This window comes from Coregonus lavaretus (assembly GCF_964263955.1).
Source record: "Coregonus lavaretus genome assembly, chromosome: 8".
Classification (NCBI taxonomy): Eukaryota; Metazoa; Chordata; class Actinopteri; order Salmoniformes; family Salmonidae; genus Coregonus; species Coregonus lavaretus.
This window is the reverse complement of record NC_139995.1, coordinates 15,826,247-15,844,740: the sequence shown is the minus strand read 5'-3', so window position 1 is coordinate 15,844,740 and position 18,494 is coordinate 15,826,247. Positions and strand designations below refer to the sequence as shown.

At 39.9% G+C, this 18,494-nt stretch overlaps 1 protein-coding gene across 10 annotated transcripts in view; it reads right to left on the bottom strand.

Moving 5' to 3' along the window:
* The window catches only part of foxp1b (forkhead box P1b), a 197,041-nt gene extending 189,283 nt beyond the window's left edge, over window positions 1–7,758 (bottom strand). For 8 of the 10 annotated variants that reach the window (XM_084167269.1, XM_084167276.1, XM_084167275.1 and 5 more), the window contains exon 1: window positions 7,516–7,705. The gene's annotated coding sequence lies outside the window, so the exon portion shown is untranslated. Of the gene's footprint in view, window positions 1–7,515 lie in introns of all 10 variants that reach the window. The other 2 variants (XM_084167279.1, XM_084167277.1) reach the window with 2 other exon arrangements.
* Between the last annotated feature and the right edge of the window lie 10,736 nt (window positions 7,759–18,494).

Sequence of the window (18,494 nt, the reverse complement as noted above, 5' to 3'; positions counted from 1 at the left end):
AGGCAGATCCCAGATTAGTGGAAGCATCAGTATGATGAGAAGGACTTTGGTCCAATAGGCAAATACCTTAAGGCCAGGCACCACAGGCTAAAATTACATTTTTGCATGTACTTGTCAATTTCAAGATTTATTTGGTATTTTGGTCCATTAATATTTGTATTTTCATAAAGTTAAAATAAAAATGTCAAAAAGCTTATGAAAATGTATATTGTCGTTAGTTTATCATACTACCGTCATCAAAATGTCATGAATTGTAACCACTTTTAAATTGACATACATCCATAATTTCAAAGTTTACTAAATTGAATCACACATTTAAAAGCACATTTCATAGAGAATGTTACAAACAGGACTATATGTAGTAACTTACTTTGAAGAGATGGTGATTGGGTCTAAATAGGTGTTTGTTGTTAGGTAGTCTTAATTCAGTGTCCTTGTCTTTTTACCGCCATTTCCCGAAAGTCAGATTCTTCCAACACAGCAACACATTTTTCTCAGCCTCAGAAGCATCAGCATTCACCAAATTGTGTGTGATTATCCTTAGACGTATTCTCCAGACTTATACATATGGAATTGTTGATATGTTGTCAAATTTGTATTCTACATGACATGTTCTTAAAAATGTTTTGCCAAAAATGCTTTTTACGTACCTTTCTTTAGTATTTTACAGATTGAAAGATGAAAAAAGTATGTTTCCACAATCGGCTATGTGTAAGTCCGGTCATGGATTGTCTTAACAAAATGAAACCAAAATATTTAGGCAAATATGCGCATATTTAATGATATCACATAATATGCATTTTTTAATACAATATTTCAGAGGGGAAGAAATATGATATTTGTGTCCACATTCAACTGGTACAAAGTGATTGTGATATGATTAAGGGAAAAATAAAGACCATATTAGGGTGTGGTGCCTGGCCTTAAAGGAAAAATCCACCCAAAACCACTCATTCCTATAATTTACAGTGTTACATAACACTAATATGTGAGGACAATGTTTTTATAATAAGGTTGGTAGCAACACATGAAAATCGTTGTGGAAATCTGTTGCAGCTCAAGTCAACTACAAAACCCACATTGCAATGCTCTCTATGGGCTGGCTTGCTAGCTAGCTAACAAACCTAGCTACACACAATAATACCAAAGTTAATATCAGCATGTGAAGTAGCTACTTAGCTATAAAATCGCCTAAACAAACTAATCTCACCATGTTCAACCTGCAGATCTACGTGCCTTGCAGAGTGGAGTCTGACATTCGCAACGACCATGCAACGGCACCACGTAACACACCCTGGACTGAAGAGGCAGACAAATAGGATAAATATGTTAGGCCCTCTGTTAAATTACACATTTCTCGTGGTAGGAATTTTGCAAAAATCAGATCAATGGCTCATTTGTGAGAAGACAACCTCCTGTGTTATGACATCGCCCAGTATTGAAATCTGACACGTATGATAGACATTCTTGCGATCTAAAAGTCATATTCCTATTAACTTCCAGTGTTACATCAGGCCAGACTAATTTCTGCCTGCTTGAAAAGCAATAGCTCAGATACACATGAAAACATGAAATGACCCAGGGAATCGATAGAACATCGCTCAGAGATGCACAAAAACAATATTATATTAAAAATGGGTGAATCTTTACTTTAAAAGGCAAGAAACCTCAAACACACACAACACACAGGCCAGCTGAGAAAAACAGGTGTAGAGGTCTCGCCTGGGAGCTGAACACAGATTGTAGCATATGGCTGGGCCCCTGATGTCTGCCTAAAACTGTTTGCTGCGTACCTGTGAAACACCCAAAAGGGAGCGTGGGTAACTCTAAGCTATGCTGGACATATTCTACTGGGGAAATTCTGCTAAGAAATGCAGAATTTCAGTAAGTAGTGGAGTATTATTGAAAATGGTCAGGAAAAAAATTTGCTTGTGCAGCCAAGATAATGCTAGGAGTACAGTGCATTCGGAAAGTATTCAGACCCCTTGGCTTTTTCCACATTTAGTTACCTTACAGCCGTATTCTAAAATTGATTAAATCGATTTTTCCCCTCATCAATTTACACACAATACCCCATAATGACAAAGCAAAAACAGGTTCTTAGACATTTTTGCAAATGTATAAAGAAATTAAAAACTTTAATCACATTTACATAAGTATTCAGACCCTTTACTCTGTACTTTGTTGAAGCACCTTTGGCAGCAATTACAGCCTCGAGTCTTCTTGGGTATGACGCTACAAGCTTGGCACACCTGTATTTGGGGAGTTCCTCCCATTGTTCTCTACTGATCCTCTCAAGCTCTGTCAGGTTGGATGGGGAGCGTCACTGCACAACTATTTTCAGGTCCCTCCAGTGATGTGGGCTGTCATGTGCCTTTTACTGAGGAGTAGCTTCCGTCTGGCCACTCTACCATAAAGGCCTGATTGGTGGAGTGCTGCAGAGATGGTTGTCCTTCTGGAAGGTTCTCCCATCTCCACAGAGCTCTGTCAGAGTGACCATCGTGTTCTTGGTCACCTCCCTGACCAAGGCCCTTCTCCCCCGATTGCTCAGTTTGGACGGGTGGCCAGCTCTAGGAAGAGTCTTGGTGGTTCCAAACTTCTTCCATTTAAGAATGACGGAGGTCACTGTGTTCTTGGGGACCTTCAATGGTACAGACATTTTTTTGGTACCCTTCCCCAGATCTGAGCCTTGACACAATCCTGTCTCGGAGCTCTACGGACAATTCCTTTCGACCTCATGGCTTGGTTTTTGCTCTGACATGCACTGTCAACTGTGGGACCTTATATAGACAGGTGTGTGCCTTTCCAAATCATGTTGAATCAATTGAATTTACCACAGGTGCACCCCAATCAAGTTGTAGAAACATCTCAAGGATGATCAATGGAAACAGGATGCACCTGAGCCAAATTTCGAGTCTCATAGCAAAGGGTCTGAATACTTATGTAAATCATGTTTTTTATTTTTAATACATTTGCTAAAATGTCTAAAAACCTGTTTTCACTTTGTCATTATGGGGTATTGTGTGTAGATTGATTAGGAAAAACATTAATTTAATCAATTTTAGAATAAGGCTGTAACGTAACAAAATGTGGAAAAAGTCAAGGGGTCTGAATACTTTCCGAATGCACTGTATATCGACCTTGAAACTTACACAGAGACAAAGGCCAAAAGTGTCCTAGGTATTGAGTCATTGAGGAGAGCAGAAAGAAGGCACCAAGGCCACCCCACAACAGGGACACCAGGCATAGGAAAACCTTGACCAACCTGTAGGAGTGTCTGTAGTCTCATTCCCAGCCAAGAGGGTGCTGCTCAATACAGTGACTCCACTGCATGCGTATGTGACATGAAATACTTGACATTGGCTATGAGTGCATATCACCACATGTGACCACTACAACCCGCTTGTGAGACACACAGGTGAGTAGTATAGTGAAACAGAACATTCCTGAAATATCTAGATCCAGACTCCACAATAGTCTGGATCAGACGGGGCATCCTTTGGTGTTTTCAAATGTCACATTCCTAGAGAGTTTAACCTCTGGGAGCAGTGTTGTGGGGGATCCCTCCCTTTACCCATGCGGCTCCTGCCTGTGGACCCCTGGATCAGGGAGAAACCCACCCACGGGTCTGATCCCCCCTCAGCTCAGCTGTCAACCCCACAGCTGGCAGAGAGAGATCCGAGTCCTAATCCAATTAGCCCAGCTCTGCAGCCTATAGGTCAGACATGGAAGATGATATGCTGGCCTGAGTTCTGACCTGGGGGGCACACCACCATTCTCCACTATGGAAGAAGTATACTACAATATATATATATACCACAAGAGGGTCACTTTAGATTGGAACCATGCCAATTGTAACCCATTTATTTAAAAAACTGATGCAATCCTATCAATCTCCAAAATACATCTCATATCTCAGATGCCCTTGAGGTTTGACTAGTCAGCTCTATGGCAAAAAAAAAAATGTATGGAAGATGTACATATTTGAATATGAGAGGTGTTTAAATTTGCACAGGCATTTGCTTTCTTTATGAGTAGATTATGCCTGAAAGTGATGTTTCACTTAGTCACTATGCTCTTCACTCCTACACACATGCAAAGTTTTCACATCTCAATGCAAACCAACAGTACTACAGAGAGTAGAGTTTGCAGCCGTAGACTCATTGAAATGGCACAATTGTCTACTGCCCTTTCATTATTACTCTTCCATTCTAGTATACAAGTGAACTGATTTTATCTCCTTTCAATCAATTATTGATGATAAGCAGGTGAAACAAAAATAATTATGTCTCAGGTGGGCATCCACCAAAACAAAATAACAGAAAAGCCTGTATGATGTACAGTATAACATGAAATATACACAAAGACTACATTGTATACAAACTAAACTGGCAACTGGTAACAAAATAGGCGCTAATGATTTCCCCAAAAATCATTGCACTGAAAAAAAGGGTGTGAAAAAAATAAGATAATTGTTTTAATATTATAAAATGCTATTTTTAAAAAAGTTCCTTTATTTTTATCATGCAACAATAATTAATGAATTATGTATAGTTCATTGATAGAAATGGCACACTTCATTTCTTCCCCCTGTTGCCAGTGACATTTTGTCACCCTCCCTTTTTTATGGACAGATGACTGAGGAAGACAGTAATTAAAGGTTGAATTAGTTAATGGCCGTCCTGAGCGTGTGCTGTCTCCATGGAAACAGAGGAGCTGCTCGGATCTCACCTGAAGCCGTCCACTCCCTGACCAATGGCCTGGCAGCCTGGCATGGAGAGCACAGTGTGCCAGGGGCACGGCACAGAGAGACAACAGCTGCCTGGTCACCCCACAGGGAGTGGGACACACTAACCTTTACCCTACAAATATTGTCCTGCTTTCCTTTGTTACCCATTCCATTAGAATGCAATAGCACAAATACTGTAGGCCTACTAGTCACACTTATGCTACTTACGATCCTACTATTAAATCCCTCATCCTTTCCTGTCCATTTACGACCAATTTTAATGTAAACATGTGTGAGTCACATGACAAACTCATGATGTGAATGTTCTGACAGTGAGATTATGATATTGAAATACACAAGTTACATAGGGAAAGTTATCCAAAAGTGGTACCCCTTTACATTACTGTAACTCTGTATTAAATATTAATTACAGGGTAAATCAAGCAAATACCGTAATACCCTAACACTAGCCCTAGTCTGGAAACTCTACATAGTGTGAAACCTCATTCCCACCAAAATAACTTTTCTTATCATTGACCTGCTAGCATTTTACAGGCCTTCCGTACCCAGCACTGGGTATTTCAGTGTGTGTTCACAAAATACTGAGCCGTCAGATGAAAGAGCAAGACCGTCCACTCTGGGATGGGAGTCCTCCTCAGACTGAATGCATGAGTGACTGATTACTTTCTCATCAATTTAGCCTCAATTCTCATTATACACAGAGGACCCAAAACACAAGCCTGTGTATGTACTAAAAAGGCCAGACTGAAAATAAGGACTTTTGAAAATAACGCAGAAGTACATTACGGATTGGATAGGAATTCAAGGAGGCTAAGTAATAACACTGCATACGACTACCCTGTCTTGATTTTAATACTTTTTTTTCCCCCAACTGTGAATTTTTTCAGTTGCAATAGGGGGCAGGGAAAGCACTGTCGTTTTATCTGGCATAAAGCAGTCTGAGAGGACACTGTTAGTGTGTTGCTGTCGTACAGGAGAATAAAGGCTGGGGCTCTCTGGACACTGTATGTGTTAAACACCAGGGCTGGAAAGTTGCAAAGAAAGTTCACCCTGTGCTTTTTAAACCTGGGTCAGCATTTGCGAAGGTCCATTTCTGCATAAGTGAGCACACAAACCCCAGTGCCTGTTCAAATAGTCTGCAGCTCTCTCTCAGGCAGCTCATGACAACAGCCCAGCAGCAGCACTGTTTGATCTTCAATGTTTTCCTTAATCTGGGTTGTCAAGGTTCGCTTATTGGAGGCTGTTTACTTTACTTCTCCTACAAAAAGTGTTTTTCCCCTCAGACAATGACTAATCCAAAGACCAAGAAAGCGGGAGCTCTGCCAACGATAGATGTTAACGCTGCAGTTGCCTTTTATTTTTTAGATGGTTTTAGCTCCAATAGTGAACCAGCTGCAGATTTGGTTTGGGCCCTTATTGTGAGGAAAATGAATATCTAACTGTTGTGTGCTTGTTATGTTCCCTCGTAGCTTAGGGAAACAATCATGGTCTGTATATATCAAAAAGTATTAAAGAATGATATACACCAAGTTACAGTGTGTAGTTATTTTATTTGCAATAATGATGATTTAATATAGTTCAAGATGTAAATAATTAAATAATAGAATAGAAAATAATGGAATAACTGAATACACTTGCCATTATAAAGTGCAAACTAATATACTTTTTAATTTATCTACTTTAGTTCAATGCTTAGCATTACCTTATAAAAACTATAATACTACAGTTTGATATGGTCTTTGTTGTACTGCACCACTACAATAGAAAATATGTCATTTATCAAAGTTCATGTTCAAATTTTACCATGGAAGAAGGTGGGGCGGCCTATTTGCATTGCAAAGAAAATATGAATATAGTCTACTACAACCCAATCAAAAAAGTGATGTAAAACTTTCATCCTCCAACAGCTAAGCACTAACAACTCAACAAAGTGGGATGGTAATTGAAGCAAATAAGAAAAGTCTACAAAAGATGTCCCCTATATATGGAGATGCTTAGAGTATAAAAACAGTATTCAATACCATTGCAGTTCACTATACCACAATTATGTTATATTATGTTATTACACTATAGGAGTGGTCTTGTCTATGCAAGTGCTACAATAACTACCAAATCGTGGTATACATTAGATTATGTCAATGTACATAATTGAACTATAAATAATAATGTGTCAAAATCTAAGAAATTACACAATTTGAATCTTCAGAGTCACAGCTATTCAGTGAGTCTGGTCCGTCCTGCAGTTTGTGGAAGGTAGCACGTGGGGAAAAGTCCCTTATCCCTGATTTTGGTCCAAAGAAATCACGGCACTCAAACTTCCTCTCTCCATTCAGAAAGCTCATCTTGAGTTACAAAGTTTAAACAACGAGTTAGTTTACCTAGAGCATGGTTTCACAAAGTATAACTTACACTTCTTGCCTGCTCTTGAGAATGTTTAAATAACATTTACCCGGGGCCACAAACATGAGAAAATAAGAGCAACAACTACCGACCTAACTTCTAGAAAAGTAGAAGATGCAGTATCTCTTCTTCTAATACTATCACTGAGCCTTTCAAAAAGTATACCCTGCTTACAGCGCATAAAACAAGACTTCAAGCAGTATTTCAGCTCTCGTGTAATATTATTGGTGTTGTTTATTTGTTTATTTCGCCATAGAAACAATACCAAAAGAAAACAGTGTCAAACAAAGACAAACTCCATGTGAGCGAGCTGAAATAGTAGAGGCAATGAGTAACGAGAGAACGTTATAATATCATCAACTTACCCGAATCGACAATGGTAGGTGCACGCAGTAGACAATTCTGCAATCACACTGTAAATACTAACAATATTACTCCGCTTTGGGGACTAACTTTAACTACGAGAAGATACCTCTGCTGGATTCACGGAGAGCGCCGTTACAGGGAAAATAATCTAGAGTTTCACAACACCTTCTGTCTCAAATACGAGAGCGAGCTCCTTCTAATGTTATTACAATTTAATGCGCTATGAAAGAAAAAGGAATCGCGGATTTGGATGTTGTTATTTTCTGATGTTCCAAGTCCGTGACGTCATATCCACCTGCTGGGTAAACAATATTCATTGCAGATCTTCACAGAATTTGAACAGAACTGAAGTCATATTCATTGCCAATTACACAGAAACCAATTCCAATAATGCAATTTTGCTGAGAGATTATGCATTAGCTTTAGCAGAAAGGGTCGACACCAGCGGATTGTCATAAAGTAAAAATGTCTCGTTGTAAACTATCTCATTACAATTGAGGCAGAAAAAGCTTTATTTTCTTTTTTTCTGCACTTTGTCCAATGAAAGGAGGGAGTTCGAGAGGTGAAGGTTCGATTGAGGGACAAACTTTAATGCATGCAAGAAAACGCACAAGTGTCCTATGTCTCGGCCTCAACTTTGTTGGAAACTATTTTGTAGTGGCAGACGTCTTCCCCTATATTATAAAGTGCATCATTAGTTACTTCCTCAAAATAACTGGAATAAGCCCATATAACTGCCTTCAATGATCCTGCCTGTGAAAACGGACTTTTCCCTGTTCCAGCCCTCTTTACTGTCACTGAAGGTGGTAAGACATTATGGCAGTAATTAAAAGTCTGTCATTTGCCCCCTGCAGAAGATAATTATCATGGGTCGGTCCAATAGTCCAGTTAACACTCGTTGAAAAGCAACATTAATTTAACCTCAAGAGAAAATATTTTAAGTCTCTTTGTCCTTGATCAAGGTCTGAAAAGCACAGTTCATTTCATTACAAACGACAGTACATTTTATCATGGCTGCATCTTGGAGAAGGCACAGCACGGTATAGAGCGCCACCCTCTGACAGCAGTTGAAGCCGGTACCATCTCATTGCTCATCCTAACAGTAAACACTTTGATTATTAATGGAAGTGATAATTACTTTAATAATCAAATGTGTAAATTGTAACAGTCACACAATTACTCCAACATATATAAATTATGAAACATTTAGACATGCCTTCAGCCTGTATAGCTCATTCCTTAAATTATAGAGCTCTCTGCAGCTGAAAATGAAAAGGCCTACATAAGCTTAAAATCAAATGTTATTTGAATAATCCTGCAAAAACACAAAGCCATTTAGTAAAGAGTACTGATGACATTAGAAGCTTATTGTTACCACGGTTGGAGACATCTGGTGTTGGTGGATGGTGGGGACCACTGTTCCATATTCTCCACGTAAAGAAGTTGAGGAGAAACAAGCAGCCCCAAGGCGTGGGAGAGACACATCAATCACAGTATGGACCTTAGCGTGACCAGACCACGGTGTTGTGTTTCATGGTCCTCTGCTCTGCTCTCACACAGCCACAGAAACATGCAGGTGTGGGATTTGTGTTTAGTCCAGGTGAAGTCCAAAACGTGCAGTCAGTCACAGGGTGTTACATTAGATATAACATTTTGTCAATTCAATAAACTGTACAGCCGTTCCAGACAATGCAGAAAACATACAACAAAACACAATATTATTTGTAAGAAATATACAGTACTTTACACCCAACACAAATGAAAGGAATACAGAGAATAATATCTATGGATACCCCTAAACACTGGGGAATAGGGACATTAACTAAATTAACTATTCCAACATAGGATATAAAAAATTAAATGACATCACTTTAAATAAATATTTTGCACTGGAAATAAACATGTATTGTTCCTGAAAACAAAACCTGTCTGATCAATCAGACAATGTTTACGGTGAAATGTAATCAAGTGTGTAAATTGATTATAAGATGCACTTTCCTGGAACAGGAATTATGTTTTTGTTGTTGTTTCTTTTTTGCATTGTTTACCACACTTTGAGCATGCCCACATTTATATGTACAGTATAGGACTGCAATGCATGCATTTATAGTAACAATGGCACCCCTCTCTCTTGGCAACATCAAAGTTGTAATCACACAATGCTATCAAAAAAGATAATTCTCTAGGCAAACTTCCAATTGGTAAAAATTAATTCAAAATGTTTATCCATAATAAGACAATGCAACACACAATTACAAAGTCAGCCAGCCAATAGTCGGCTAAATGTATCTGCATTTGTATATTGGGCATATTAAGCTCAATGGTGTCTAACACACAAGTGTTTTTGTCTGAATTATTTTGACATATTGTTGGTTTGATGTTGCCAATGTGCTGTGGATCAGGCCTTGACTTGATAGAGTGCTGCTTTAAAACAAATTAATTTAGGATTACTATCAGTTATGTAACACCCTCTCCAAATGCACTCATGCACACAACAAAGTAATTTGCTTTCTGTTAATTAGGTAATTAAGCAAATGGAAATAATCTACTCTAGATTTCCAAAGGGTTGGCTTTCATATGTTCTCCCCTGCTGCTGAGGGCATGATAAGCAACAGAGGAACAACAGATGACTACCGTTCTACAGTACATGTCATGAAAGGAAGCCACTTCTGGAGAGGGTTCACAGATAATGACTACTGAGGACATTTCACCCATCTGTCTCTACTGTATTTGTCAGCAAGGGACACAAACACTGGAAATAGACAACATGAATCTACATTTCACAACAGGCATCCTGCGGGGATAATATTAATGTTTTACTTGTTCTTTACTGCTAAGGTTGATCAAACAAGTGATTGATGTGGGTAGACAATGGACAAGCACATTACTTCGCAAATAATAAGCTCTGTTGTTGTAGTGAGCTTTATTGTTTATCTCAGGAGTAATGATACTGAGTGGAGTATTAGTACATAGTGATTTACAGCAAAAATGCCAGAAAAGAGTAATGACAAAAAGTTACCAGTAGGTGGAGATAATGGGACCGGGACCAAGACCAAAGCATCAGAATTAGGGTTGCAAAGATACCTGTCAAATTACAAGAACATTCTGTAATTTTGATAATTAACAGGTAATTTATGGAAATCTATGATAACTTTGGTCATTTGATACTTTAATTACTTGTAAAAAATATATTTTTTTATATCTGTGTCCATATTGTCCATGAGTTTCTTTTAGTGGATAGACTATATGGTTCAAGAGAAAATAGACTAATTAATGAAATAAGCATCGAAATCAACAATGGCATTATTTTCAATTAACTCTGCAACTCTTCCAACTACTGACTTTTTTTACAACTGCCACCAGTTTGGCGCCAAAACATTGACAACAAATGGGTCAATATCACCATAAGGTGCCTTTGAGACTTCCCCATTTCCCCCCCAAAAAGCTGAGATTTTCCATTGAACTTCATATTCATTGTAATAAGTATATGTTATGCTGTTAGAAATGCATATTGGTCAAGCTCCCACACTTTTTATAAATTAACTGCAAGCAGACAATTTACATGCAAACAGCAAAATATGTCCACCCTGTCATGGACAATTTCAAAGCAGAATAAATACATTGTAATTACATAGTGATTATAAAACGTACATTTTCAGAAAACTATTTAGTCACTTTCTCAACAATATATTTTAGTTTATGGGAAAAGTATTTGGATAATAATGAAATTATGGCAAACTATTTGTTTCTCTATAAAATCTGCGAGAGTTGCACTTTCTTTTCTAAATAAAATCTAACAAAAAAGATATCTGGTCAAACTTTCAAACAATACTATTTGGCCCTCATTTGTTTATAAAGGAATCACACAAAAGATTTTGCTAACTTGTGAAAATAATTTGTTTATTTTCATAGAACATGAAAATAACAGGGTGGACAGTGACATGACAGGGTGGACCCTGGGCATGACAGGGTGGACACGTTGTGAAATGTCATTGAATGGCCTCATAAATGCAAGGAACAATGCAAGAAAATGATGTAAAAAATGCCTTTTCCCATGTAGGGGGAAATTACAAGTTGAACAGACTGTTTTTGATCCACTCTACCTGCATGCAGCCACTGAATAAAGATGCCCAAAATGAGACATTAATGTGGCCTTCTAGCGTTAAACTCTGTACATCATTCTGCACAGTGAAAGTCAAACATTCAACTGTAGAACAAGAAGAAAAATGTTTTTTAAGTGGAGAACAGTTGATTTGAAAAAACAGAATATTACAGAAAGATCACTTGGACGCATCTCCAAACAGTCTCTCCCTTTCTGCAGAGACATGGCTCAGTTCTGCAGTTGCTGTTCCACATACTTCCATGCAGACACTTCAATCTGTACAGAGCGCTTGTTCAGAGCCTGTGGTTCTGGTATTAGGCAAAGTACCTGCCAGTCATGGTACCAACAGATGTCGTCCCGAAGACTTGGCCATTTGAACTTGTTTATGCCATGGCGTTGCATACACTTAACTTTCACACTGTGCCATTCTGCATCCATGATGATACCTGGGTATGCTTCATTGTCATAATTAACGACGCACCACTCTCCAATGTGCTTTACCTCAATCATTTCTGGTCTCCTAGGATTATCTGGTGTCTTTCCACATGCTGGGGACTTGTCAGATGAAACAGGAACATTAGCTAGAGTGACCTCTTGAAGGTTAAAGCAGGGGCAGTCCAAAACACCTTCCTCCCTTTTACACAGACATGAAATGTTTCTGTATTTCATTTGGCCGGGTGTCAGACTGATAGCTTGGTGGATTCTCATAGTGCCTTTTATGGCAGCTATTGCAGGTACCTCAGGCTTTGATTCAATATCCCTCTCTGGGATGAAGAACAGCTCGACAGATGTGTCCAGGCTTTTCAGCTTGTTATACAAGCTCTGGGCATCAGGAATGTCTCCTCCATGGGCTACAATCCGGTCTGCTGACCTCTTGAGGGCCCCACCCACACCGTCTGGTGCCCCCTTCCCATGATTAGCCTCAAAGAAATTCCACGTTATATCTTTGAAGCCATACTTGTAGGGTTCCGTTGAGAGGTAGAAGAAATTTCCCTTTTGTCGATACTGCGTTGCAGGCCCATCGCTGAAAAAATGAAGTGTGCTGACTTGAGGGTGTCGTTCTCTCACTACCTTCAGAACTGGATCAAGGTGGGCCCAGATGGCCACAGGGTTGTGTCTTCTGGAGGGTGATATGGAGCAGAAGGTGTGTGGCGCTTGTTCACCAGTGGTGTAGAGCACTCCAGTGTGCAGACTGGCCTGCTTGTGTGAGCCTCCAAAATGCACAGATTGTATTTCTTCGCTGTAGTTACATGAGTAATTTTCGCTAAAATCTATATGCAAGAGGGACTCATTGTGCTTCAGACTCCTCCTGAGCTCCCTGTAGGCATCAAACTGCCATTTAATGTTGAAGACATGGCTCCTAAAATGGAGAAGCCTCTCCTGGAAATCTGTGTTAAGCTCATGCGCTGTTGTTGTTATCTCCCTTTTCACTGTTATTGTTGACACCTTCTCATCCTTCTTGATCTTCTCTGTCATCCACTGAGATAAACGAATGTTCTCTTCCCCAGGGGTTTTCAGCATCGGGTGACAAGTTAGGAGGCATTCACTGCACTCACCATAAGCACAGACCTTGGCTTTCGGGTCACACATGGTTGCTTCAGACATTTCCTCAATATTTATTGAGGACAGTAACCCTTGGCTCTGCAAGGCATTGGCAATGAATTGCAAGTTCTCATGTTTTTTGCAGAGACATGTGTCACGGTCAGAGGAAGAAGGGGTTACCGCAGTTTCAGCAGGGGAGTTGGGTGGTGTCTCTGACTGTAGCAAAGCACTGGCCCTGTTTCTGGCTCTGGCTTGACTTTTTGCCTCTCTCCATTTCTTTCTTTTTGCCCTCTTCTCTCTCTCACTGAGCTCATTGACACCCTTCTTCTTTCCAGTCTCTCTGTCTTTTTTCCATTTGACCCTTTCTTTCTCAAGGTACTTTCTTCTTCTGTCTGGGTCAGCATCACGACGTTCCCGATATCTCCTTGCGATCTCAGCTCCTTTTGATCTCATTCCTTGAAAAAGACGATTCAAAATGTTCCCTTACACACTTTAATTGGCAGTCCCGGTAAACTAGGCTTGCATTATCAAACTAGGTTTGCTGATACCGATATCGCCAAAAAAATTGTCCATATTGTCCATTCTTACTATGTATAGCATGTACTGTTATAAAATGTGTGTAATAGCTGTTGTAATATGTGTAACATTATCAGTATGTGGCCTAAACTATGCACATGTCCTTCCTGTCATGAACCATGTCCACCCTGTCATGGAAGGCTTGCTGACAGGGTGGACAATGACAGGGTGGACATTTTTGGCTAATGTTAGCATTTAATGAGCACATGGTGGACCTTCACTTAGCAACATACTACAGTTAGCAAGCTGACTGTGTACTGTTTTACAAATATATTTCAAAGTTCTGATAGGTTTTTCTATCAATTGATATTTCACTATGACAGAGTGGACATGTTAAGCTTGACAACATCCAACTACACACATAATATGATGAAAATTATGAAACATAAGTGTAAATACTTACTCTGCAACTAGACACTGGTTCAGCCTTCATTGAAGAAAGACAAAATGCTCGTAGTGATGTCACTGAAAACATCAGTGGGTTTCTTAAAGGGGCAGTTACCCCATAATGACAGGGTGGACAGCAATTTCAGGGACACATGCAAAATGTTCAATATGATTATGAAAATACAATATACATGATCAAAATTACTTGTTTTATCAAATAACTTATTGTGGACAGTAAAACCATGTAAAAAAAATGGATTTAGTATCATTTAACCACTTATTACACACACTGTAGTTAGCAGAGCAGTGTGTGGGACATGCCAAAATCACGTACATCCAATGAAAAAAATTTAATAAAATGAAGGAAACACTTTTTTAGAGACTTATCATTCTACTAATATGTGTGCAAATGTTTGGCCACTTATAATAAGACCTCAGACTTTCATTATTCTGCTAAATTTTCATGATGACTGAGTGAGTCTGATGAGGACACCAAAGGCACCTCATAGTGATATTGACTCAAATACATAGTAAAATAAATAAGTGTGTAAAAGGATATTTCAAGCTGAAACCCTCATATTAAACATGCTTCCCGTTCTTAAGTTTTAGTTTTTGGCTCTTTTGGTTTTGTACACAAGCTTCAAACAGCTGAAAATACAATACTTCCTGGTTGCTAAAATTCTAATAGTTAGCCTAATTTCAGTTTATGTAACAAAATAAGCAAGTATAGTGTAGAGAATCATTGTACCATCTAAACCGCTGTGAAATATATTTTCCATAAACAAAAATATTGTATTTTCAGCTGTTTGAAGCTGCTGTACAAAACCGAAAGTAAGCAAAAACAAAATTTACGAATGGGAATCATAGAAATAGCGCATATGGAACAGATCTACTTCTTATACTTGCATTCAATGAGAGTGACAGATCTAACTCACATTTCTATATGAATTTGGTCGAGTCGCCCAAAAGGGTACATATTGCAGCTTTAACTGTTTTGTAATGTCAGATGAGTTGAATCAACATATCACAAGCCCATATTGATGGGTACACTTCCTGCATTCCTGCTTTGCTTCTCGCAATGGCTGCCAGTCCACCTCAATGATGTATAAACCCTGGATTGCTGATGCTATGTATTGGCCAATGAGAGGCTTTGAATCCACCGGTCGGTCATATTGGCACTCCACAGAAGACACAGTCCTCCATAGGAATGATTGGAATTCTACAGTATAATGAAATGTTTCATGAACAAAATAACATTGTATTTAAGTATTTCTGTTGTTGTAGTGGGGACAGTAACATTAGTACTTTCTTAAAATTATACTTTAAAGGAATTGTTTTAAATATATTTTTTCATTTTTTCATTTTGCTCACATAATATAATAAAAAAAATGGGCATTAAGGTGTCTGCAATAGAATAAACGTGGCAAAAACAAATGTAGATACTAACCTCTAAAAGTCTAAGCCTTGTTGGGGGGGGGGGGGGGGGTTCTACTAAGCTAACATATGGAATTGTTTTAAGATGGTCATACCATGGATTATTAAGATATTTAATTTTGAATTTTAGGACCCCTTATATAACAAAAATATATAAAACAAGTATTTGATAAAATATTGAAATTGGCCTTTACTACTATAGCCCATAGAAACACATTGAATAACATTCATAAATGGCAAAAAAAGACAGTCAAAAAATAAATCATAAGGAATAAGGTTTTAAAGTGTCTGTCCTATATTTAGGAGATATAAGAAAGCTCAGGAAATATAGTAGTTTTTTTGACAAATATTTAACCCCTTTTTTTGTCGGCACAAAATTTGCTCCATACATTTGTATGGGTTACCTTCAGATGATCCCTGTGACACTTGTGGGGTTCGTAGAGCGAAACGGAGGACACCATCATGTTCGTGAGAGTCTCATCTTTCTAAACTATAGAGTGGTCATATTAGCAGCCAGGTCTCCCTTGATACAAGTCAGCATTCGACGTCCATCCATGTCTGAGGACGTTGGGAGATGACGTGGAAACAGGCCACTAGGGTCAACAGTGAGCGCTGTTACCTTCAAGTAGGTTTTGGTTTTACTAAGGCATTGCAGATGAGCGTAAGCATCTGCCTCTGAATCCAAAGGTTGCAAGTCGAATCCCGCCATAGAAAGTTGTTTTCGATATTTTTATTTTAAGCCTATCCCATACTTTAACCCTTACCTTAACCATTCGGAGTTAATGCCTTAACTTAACCTTAAACATTTTGAAATTTGACGTTTGAGAAACATCTAATGAACGTCTAATTCTGACATGAAACTGTGAAAACTGGTAGCATATTAGTTAGTAGGCCAAACCATTCGGACGCTACAGACGTTTTCGTGAGAAGACCGATTTTCAAATGTCTCCTGGTCTGACAAAAAGTGCTGTAGCAGATGCAGTGGATTGAGACTCAGCCCATGCAACAAAACAGATATCTCTACCTTAAACTGACTGATTTTGATGGGGATTTTTTAAACGTTAATTAGATTGACTTGTGTGAATAATAAATGCATTCCTATAGCTTCCAAAATATTTTGTTCAATGGTGGGGGAGGCGCAAATCAATGCAAATAGACTGGATAGAAATTTGATTAGCTGTTCAGCAGTCTTATGGCTTGGGAGTAGAAGCTGTTAAGAAGCCTTTTGGACCTAGACTTGGCTCTCCGGTACCGCTTGCCGTGTGGTAGCAGAGAAAACAGTCTATGACTAGGGTGGCTGGTACTTTGGCAATTTTTAGGGCCTTCCTCTGACACCGCCTGGTATAGAGGTCTTGGATGGCAGGACGCTTGGCCCCAGTAATGTAATGGGCCGTACACACACTACCCTCTGTAGCGCCTTGCGGTCAGAGCCCAAGCAGTTAGCATACCAGGTGGTGATGCAGCCAGTCAGGATACTCTCAATGGTGCAGCTGTAGGACTTTGCCAAATCTTTACAGTCTCCTGAGGGGGAACAGGCGTTGTCGTGTCCTCTTCACGACTGTCTTAGTGTGTTTGGACCATGATAGTTTGTTGGTGATGTGGACACCAAGGAACTTGAAGCGCTCAACCTGCTCGGCCCTCCTTTTCCTGTAGTCCATGATCATCTCCTTTGTCTTGGTCACGTTGAGGAGAGGTTGTTGTCCTGGCACCACACTGCCAGGTCTCTGACCTCCTCCCTATAGGCTGTCTCATCGTTGTCGGTGATCAGGCCTACCACCGTTGTGTCGTCGGCAAATTTAATGATGGTGTTGGAGTCGTGCTTGGCCATGCAGTCATGAGTGAACAGGGAGTACAGGAAGGGACTAAGCACACACCCCTGAGGGGCCCTGTGTTGAGGATCAGCGTGGCAGATATGTTGTTACCTACCTTTACCACCTGGGGGCGGCCCGTCAGGATGTCCAGGATCCAGTTGCAGAGGGAGGTGTTTAGTCCCAGGGTCCTTAGCTTAGTGATGAGCTTTGAGGGCACTATGGTGTTAAACGCTGAGCTGTAGTCAATGAACAGCATTCTCACGTAGCTGTTCCTTTTGTCCAGATGGGAAAGGGCATTTTGGAGTGCAATAGAGATGGCGTCATCTGTGGATCTGTTGGGGCAGTATGCGAATTGGAGTGGGTTTAGGGTTTCTGGGATGATGGTGTTGATGTGAGCCATGATCAGCCTTTCAAAGCACTTCATGGCTACAGACTTGAGTGGTTGGTAGTCATTTAGGCAGGTTACCTTGATGTTCTTGGGCACAGGGACTATGGTGGTCTGCTTGAAACATGTAGGTATTACAGACTCAGTCAGGGACAGGTTGAAAATGTCAGTGAAGACACTTTCCAGTTGGTCAGTGCATGCTCTGAGTACACGTCCTGGTAATCCGTCTGGCCTTGCGGCCTTGTGAATGTTTAAAGGTCTTACTCACATCGGCTATGGAGAGCGTGATCACACAGTCGTCCGGAACAGCTGGTGCTCTCATGCATGCTTCAGTGTTGCTTGCCTCGAAGCGCGCATAGAAGTAATTTAGCTCATCTGGTAGGCTTGTGTCACTGTGCAGCTCGCGGCTGGGCTTCCCTTTGTAGTCCGTAATAGTTTGCCAGCCCTGCCACATCCGACGAGCGTCGGAGCCGGTGTAGTAGGATTCAATCTTAGTCCTGTATTGACGCTTTGCCTGTTTGATGGTTCGTTGGAGGGCATAGCGGGATTTCTTATAAGCATCTGGGTTTGAGTCCCACTCCTTGAAAGCGGCAGCTCTACCCTTTCGCTCAGTGCGGATGTTGCCTGTAATCCATTGCTTCTGGTTGGGGTATGTACGTACGGTCACTGTGGGGACGACGTCATCGATGCACTTATTGATGAAGCCAGTGACTGATGTGGTATACTCCTCAATGCCATCGG